Source organism: Ornithodoros turicata, unplaced genomic scaffold (assembly GCF_037126465.1).
Source record: "Ornithodoros turicata isolate Travis unplaced genomic scaffold, ASM3712646v1 Chromosome134, whole genome shotgun sequence".
In the NCBI taxonomy this organism is placed as follows: domain Eukaryota; kingdom Metazoa; phylum Arthropoda; class Arachnida; order Ixodida; family Argasidae; genus Ornithodoros; species Ornithodoros turicata.
The window spans coordinates 96,395-104,294 of record NW_026999311.1 but is presented as its reverse complement, the minus strand read 5'-3'; the positions used below and the strand labels follow the sequence as shown (position 1 = coordinate 104,294).

Sequence of the window (7,900 nt, the reverse complement as noted above, 5' to 3'; positions counted from 1 at the left end):
AGACAGGACAAAGTGAACGGAATGGGCATCCGAGAGCGACAAAGGTGTGCCCAATCTTGACTGAGGGGTAAATATGACTGTCATTGAAGTCTAATTTGCGTCAGAACATCAGGAGGCAAAAGGAAATAGGATGGCAGAAGTTATTTTGCTCTAAAGTAAGCTGAAGTTCAGAAAAGACAGGACAAAGTGAACGGAATGGGCATCCGAGAGCGACAAAGGTGCGCCCAATCTTGACTGAGGGATAAATATGAGTGCCATTGAAGTCAAATTTGCGTCAGAACATCAGGAGGCAAAAGGAAATAGGATGGCAAAGTTATTTTGCTCTAAAGTAAGTTGAAGTTCAGAAAAGACAGGACAAAGTGAACGGAATGGGCATCCGAGAGCGACAAAGGTGTGCCCAATCTTGACTGAGGGGTAAATATGACTGCCATTCAAGTCAAATTTGCGTCAGAACATCAGAAGGCAAAAGGAAATAGGATGGCAGAAGTTATTTTGCTCTAAAGTAAGTTCAAGTTGAGAAAAGACAGGACAAAGTGAACGGAATGGGCATCCGAGAGCAACAAAGGTGTGCCCAATCTTGACTGAGGGGTAACTATGACTGCCATTGAAGTCAAATTTGGGTTAGAACATCAGGAGGCAAAAGCAAATAGGATGGCAGAAGTTATTTTGCTCTAAAGTAAGTTGAAGTTCAGAAAAGACAGGACAAAGTGAACGGAATGGGCATCCGAGAGCGACAAAGGTGCGCCCAATCTTGACTGAGGGGTAAATATGACTGCCATTGAAGTCAAATTTGCGTCAGAACATCAGGAGGCAAAAGGAAATAGGATGGCAGCAGCTATTTTGCTCTAAAGTAAGTTGAAGTTCAGAAAAGACAGGACAAAGTGAACGGAATGGGCATCCGAGAGAGACAAAGGTGTGCCCAATCTTGACTGAGGGGTAAATATGACTGTCATTGAAGTCAAATTTGCGTCAGAACATCAGGAGGCAAAAGGAAATAGGATGGCAGAAGTTATTTTGCTCTAAAGTAAGTTGAAGTTCAGAAAAGACAGGACAAAATGAACGGAATGGGCATCCGAGAGAGACAAAGGTGTGCCCAATCTTGACTGAGGGGTAAATATGACTGTCATTGAAGTCTAATTTGCGTCAGAACATCAGGAGGCAAAAGGAAATAGGATGGCAGAAGTTATTTTGCTCTAAAGTAAGCTGAAGTTCAGAAAAGACAGGACAAAGTGAACGGAATGGGCATCCGAGAGCGACAAAGGTGCGCCCAATCTTGACTGAGGGATAAATATGAGTGCCATTGAAGTCAAATTTGCGTCAGAACATCAGGAGGCAAAAGGAAATAGGATGGCAAAAGTTATTTTGCTCTAAAGTAAGTTGAAGTTCAGAAAAGACAGGACAAAGTGAACGGAATGGGCATCCGAGAGCGACAAAGGTGTGCCCAATCTTGACTGAGGGGTAAATATGACTGCCATTGAAGTCAAATTTGGGTTAGAACATCAGGAGGCAAAAGCAAATAGGATGGCAGAAGTTATTTTGCTCTAAAGTAAGTTGAAGTTCAGAAAAGACAGGACAAAGTGAACGGAATGGGCATCCGAGAGCGACAAAGGTGTGCCCAGTCTTGACTGAGGGGCAAATATGACTGCCATTGAAGTCAAATTTGGGTTAGAACATCAGGAGGCAAAAGCAAATAGGATGGCAGAAGTTATTTTGCTCTAAAGTAAGTTGAAGTTCAGAAAAGACAGGACAAAGTGAACGGAATGGGCATCCGAGAGCGACAAAGGTGTGCCCAGTCTTGACTGAGGGGCAAATATGACTGCCATTGAAGTCAAATTTGGGTCAGAACATCAGGAGGCAAAAGGAAATAGGATGACAAAAGTTTACAACTCTACTTTACAACACTGTCAATTGGACCAACAGTTGCTGATTGTCTGCTAATTGAGAGGCCAGTTGGAGACCGAGAGACCAAATGGAACCTCCCTATCAGAAGGACCAGTTGGACCCATGATGTCCAAATGAGTGACCAGTTGGAGTGCATGAACCAAATGGTGCTTTCAATTGGTGCTCACTACCAACTGGACGAACTGAAAGATCCAACAGGTTTTAACATGGGACCTGTTGGGTCCCATTCATACCAATGACAAGCTCCAACTGGACCAATTCCTTTTTTTTTTTGCTGGGTTAAGTGATTCCGGGAGCGAATGAACTGTTCCCGGTGCTCCAACTTAGCGTGCCCAGTGGCGGTACTTACACGGAAAAGTAATTTTGTGACTAACTCGATGCGACCCACGCTCATTGGTCCTTAGCGAGTGAGGTTTTCTCGTTCTTCCAGGCAACGAAATCCGGCTCACTCTCACCATCCGCCGTCTTCTCTTGTTATGCATTCTATGGAGTTACAATTAAACTACGCCACGATTTTGAGGTTTTCAACGCAAGAGGAATAACGACTAGAACGTACCCAGAACGATACTTAAGGTACGGTAAGGGTACTACTTGGGTACTTGCTACACTAAACCCATAAACTAAAGTGCCTCGCGCTTTACTTGAACGTGCGCACGCCGTGAGAAACACAGGGAATACCCAAACACGTCAAGTTTTTTTTCTCGTCTTTATTGGTTGCAACGTCACAGTGGTTACAGTGGAAGACGTCGCTCCAAAAGTCTGAACTTGACTGACGAGTTCGGCGTTTTCTTCGCTGTTACAGCAGAGTGCTTCGCTGAAACGATAAGGTGCATATTTTGCTGGTTTTGCAGATGAAAGAAACCTTGGTGCTTTCGTGGATCACGCCGTCCCTTTTTTTCTTTGCATATTTCGCTTACGGTGTCCGCCGCAACGTCTTCTTCGCCTCTGTTCCAGGACATGTCCTTGCAGGTGGAATTCTCTTGGGTATATACTCTTTAGCCTCAACATTCTTTTCACGACATGGTCTGCCCTCACATTTTTTTCGCTGTTACACCAGAGTGCTTCGCTCAAACGATGAGGTGCATATTTTGTAGGTTTTGCAGATGAAAGAATTCTAGGTGTGTCCGTGGATCTCAGTCTTTTTTCTTTGCATATTTTGCTTACGGTGTCCGCCGCAACGTCTTCTTGGTCTCTGTTCCAGATCATGTCCTTGCAGGTAAAATTCTCCTGGGTATGTATTCTTTAGCCTCATCATTCGTTCCACGACATGGCCTGCGCTGACATTTTCTTCGCTGTTACAGCAGAGTGCTTCGTTCAAACGATCAGGTGCATATTTTGCAGATTTTGCAGATGAAAGAATCCTGGGTACGTTCGTGGATCTCGCCGTCCTTTTTTTCCTTTGGATATTGCGCTTGTTGACATCGTTGTCACATTAACTGCCTAAGTGCGCAGAATCGATCACGATCTGATTTCCGTGCACTTCCTTCTGAGGAAGTGACAGAGTAGACAGAGTTCTTTTGGTCTCAGTTTCTGTGTCAGAATCTCCAAAGACTGTGTCGACGAGAGGAATATTTCATGAGCCTTCTGAATGTAGATGACGACTTTGATGACATCGACGATTTTCTATTTTCGAAGACAACTTTCTCTGGCCCACGGCCCAATCCGCCTGCGCAGAGTCTTCTTTTATGATATCTGCGCAGGCGGCAAAGACGTTCCAATTTCTGCTCAAACGTGGCTGGCGAGGATGCAACTTTGGATGCCAGACCACGCGGAGCTTGTGTAGATGACCTCGGATTCCAGTGTTGCAATATGTTGAAAGACAATATATGCTGCTGGCGACGTAGATGTATACATGCGACTTTGATCAGTAGTAGAGTAGACGTACACATGTTTTGCTCCATTGGAAGTAGATATGTAGATGATGACATTCTTGCATTTGGTGGCGGCATTCAGAGCCTCGTTGGCCGGGTTCGCCGTGGTATTTCGAACCCGTTACCAGCTCCCACCACGGGGAGGTGAGGTTGAATGCCGCAGTTGTTGGGAGCCAATGAATCCGAGGTCGTGATGGGGTCCGGGGACAGGCAAGCGGGTCGAAGTCAGAAAAGGAAATCCAGATGCTCTCACAGTGAGTGGAGATGTCTGATGAGGACCTCAATGAGGTCCATGGGCATGGCGAGTGACGTGTCGTTGGATTGAAGGACGGAACGGGCGATGGAATTGATGAGGCGATTTGTTTCGTCAGCTGTGAAGCGGCGGTGGTGGCGGGCGACGACGTACCTCGCGAAGTCGAGGCACTCGTCCTGCAGGCACAGATTGTCCCGCAGGACGTCACAGATGAGGTTTACAGTGGCTGAGACGTAACCGTTGACGTTGCGACAAAAATCGAGTTCGTTCCGGAGGCCGTGAAAAGCCCCCGGAATGCGTGACGCGATGCGTCGATAGTGAAGGTGCATCATGATGGGCACCGCGTCCGGTGTTGGTAGACGGCCGAATATCAGGGCGGACACGAAGTTGAAGAAGCGACTCATCGTAGAGCGAGGTTGTCAGCGAGACAGGTTGAAGGGGTAAATTGGAATGGGGAAATTCAAGGCGGTAAACCCTTCTCATCTTTGGTGAAACGGTGGTTCGGTACTTCACGTTCTGGGTGAGCGACAGTTCAACTGAATTATGAAAACGTAATTTCGAGGGAAAATGCGTTATTCCTCGACTCGAATGCTGGGTTAGGACAGGGCGTGTGTATAGGTAACACAACTTAGGATGGTGCTTCAATGCGCTTCGGATATGAGTGTGCATTTTTTTTCGGGGGGGGGGGGGAGACACGGTCGTCTCTCTTGACAAATTATTTTTGCCTGAAGGTGGTGATTAAATATAGCTGTCAACCACTATTGCAACAACCTTCTTCGTTCGCAAATATCCTTTACATTCTGTTCTATACTCTGATAATATAAGGTCTGAACTGACAAGGCCATCACTCATAAGCAAGGTGGACCGAACAAGATAAAGAGCCTCAAAATATGAAACTTTTGACCGCTGCCAGGCGCTTTCTGATACATTAAACTGTCATCGGAGAGAAAAAGGGAGATAAAGATGAAGTGGGTAGCGCGTTGCAGTCAGTCAGAGCTGTATTATTCTGTAAGTAATTTTGAATAGCAAAATAATGTTTCAGTATCGGCGTATCATATCTGGCGTTCCGTAGCCTGGGCTTGCAGTCACTGGGCTTTCTATTGTCAGCATTGAATGCATCCTGGAGGGAAGATAAATTGCCCGGAAGCCTGGAAATCCGCACGAGTTGTTCCCTGCCTGAAGCTAGACAAGGTACCTTTCCAACTGTCCTCTTTTAGGCTGCTGGGCCTGACTAGTTGTGTCGGAAACCTCTTGGACTGAATGACACTTCACAGGCTTCAGTGGTGGCTCCAGAAGAGAGACCCTCCTTCCGCCAAGAAATGTCTGGCGTCCATCGGCATCACTCGGCGCTGGATTCTGTTCGCAGCACCGGAAGCAATGGCTGTCAAAAGGATCAAGGTGGGTTGTGTTCCTCGACGCGAAACTGGTATATCATACACTCAGTCGAATTTTCATCCTCCAGGTGCTTACTTGTGCTTCTTCTGCGCTCTAAGAAAATCGCAGCTTCTACTCCCCTGAACTGCAATTACTCCCCATTTTGGAACCCCTAACCCGACATTTACTCCCCAGGACTGCAAATTGTCACTGAACTTCGCGAATCGTCTCCTGAATGCAACAGTCTACGGAAATATGTGCCCTCGGTCAATTTGATGCCATAAGGCTGTATAACTCAGCCAACGTAGCAATTTTCCAGCCACACAGAGTAAGAAACAGTTAGTGCATCTTTCTTCGCACATTGTGCCCTATGTATGGCGCAAGATTTTATATCACGCGATATATCACGGTTGACGATTTGCTTCAAAGTATTTTCATGCATGCACACCAATTATGTACGTGACACTCTTACAACAGCGCGTGGAATACAGTCTCCACCCTGTGACATTCATTTACTCTCGCGCATTTACTCCCGAAAGGGACTATTTTTTGTGGCAGTGCATTCAGTGCCCAAAAGGAGTAAAATTACTCCTTTTTTTCCTTAGAGTGTGTCATCAAGCGGAAAACGTTGGGTCACGGATTTCCTTCGCGGTGGGACCCTGTTCATCCGCACAGAGACACACGCACACAAATCCAGCCCTAACACATTTTCCTCGTAATTTCGTTTTCATAATTCAGTTCAACTGTTACCCACTCAAAAGGTGAAGTGCCACCAAGCCACGCTTCGCCATAGAAGATGAAAAGGATATACTGCTTTGGATTTCGCGTATCAATTTACTCCTTCGACCTGTCTCGCTGAGATTCTTGCTTGACGATGGCTCGCCTCCTTTCCTTCTTGTCCACTCTCTTCTTCGGGCATCTTCCAACGCCAGACGCGGTGCCGACGATGATGTTCCACCACTACCGGCGCATCGTTTCTCGCCTCCCGGGCGCCTTCATCTGCCTTCGGAAAGAACTGACGATATGCCACAACATCCACCGCTACCTGTCGGGCGCCGTGAACTTCATTTGCGACATCCTGCACGAAAACTCGTGCCTGCTGGACGAGTGCTTCGAAGCCGTCAGATACATCGTCGCCCACCATCGTCGGCATCTCTCACCCGACGATTATTGACGCCTCGTTTGTTCCATCGTGCACGCCATTCCTTCGCCCAACTATAACACCACCGCCATGCCTCAAGACCTCATAGACGTCCTCCTCAAACATCTTAACGCACTGTGAGGGCTTCTGGATTTCTCTTTCTGACTTCGGCCTTCTGCCTGTCACTGGACCCCTTTAAGACCTCGGATTCATTGGCTCCCAGCAACTGCGGCATTCAACCCCACCTCCCCGTGGTGGGAGCTGGTAACGGGTTCGAAACACCACAGCGAATCTGCCCAACGAGGCTCTGAATGCCGCCACCAAAACGGAAAAATGTCATCATCTACCTATCTAACGCCCAATGGAGCAAAATATTCGTTCATCTACGCTGCAACTGATCAAAGTCACCCGTATACGTCTACGTGGTCAACACAATGTTGTCTACAACATATTGTAACACTGGAATCCCAGGTCATCTACACAAGCTCCGCGTGGTCTGGCATCCAAAGTCACACTCTTCGCCAGCCACGTTGGAGCAGAAAATGGAATGTGTTTCCCGCCTGCGCAAATATTATAAAAGAAGACCCTGCGCAGGCGGATGGGGTCGCGGGCCAGAGGAAATTGCCATCAAAAATAGAAAATCGTCGAAGTCATCGAAGTCGTCATCTATGTTCAGAAGGCTCATGAAATATTCCTCTCGTAAACACAGTCGTTGGAGATCCAGACACAAAAACTGAGACCAAAAGGAAAGGACACTTTGTGCCCTGTGAGACGTGGCGGTGCACAGGAAACGGATCATGATAGACTCGTGATAGGAAATAAAGCGGCACAAGTGTTTTTTTTCTCTAAAGTAAGTTGAATTTTAGAAAAGAGTGGACAAAGTGAACGGAATGGGCATCGCAGAGCGATACAGGTGTGTCCCATCTTGACCGAGGGATAAATATGTGTACCATTGAAGTCAAATTCGGGTCAGAACATCAGAAGGCAAATAAATAAAATGGCAGAAGTTATTTTGGTCTAAAGTAAGTTGAACTTTAGAAATACTGGACAAAGTTAACAGAATGGTTATCGGAGGACAATAGAGGTGTGCCCAATCTTGACTGATGGATAAATATGTGTGCCATTGAAGTCAAATTTAGGTCAGAACATCAGGAGGAAAAGGTAAATAGGATGGCGGAAGTTATTTTGCTCTAAAATAAGTTGGAATTTAGAAAAGAGTGGACAAAGTGAACAGAATAGGCATCGCAGAGCGATAGAGATGTGTTCTATCTTTACCGAGGGATAAATATGATTGCCATTGAATTCAAATTGGGGTCAATACGCGGATTTGAAGGGAGACCAGAGCATTTGCAGAAGACA

General features: G+C 46.5%; 1 long non-coding RNA gene across 1 annotated transcript; it reads left to right on the top strand.

The window, feature by feature from the left end:
• Window positions 1-5,001: 5,001 nt before the first annotated feature.
• LOC135372243 (uncharacterized) lies at window positions 5,002-7,445 on the top strand. The gene is made up of 3 exons (XR_010415907.1): window positions 5,002-5,034; window positions 5,134-5,217; window positions 5,301-7,445. It is a non-coding gene; the product is annotated as an uncharacterized LOC135372243 (long non-coding RNA).
• The last annotated feature ends 455 nt before the right edge of the window (window positions 7,446-7,900 follow it).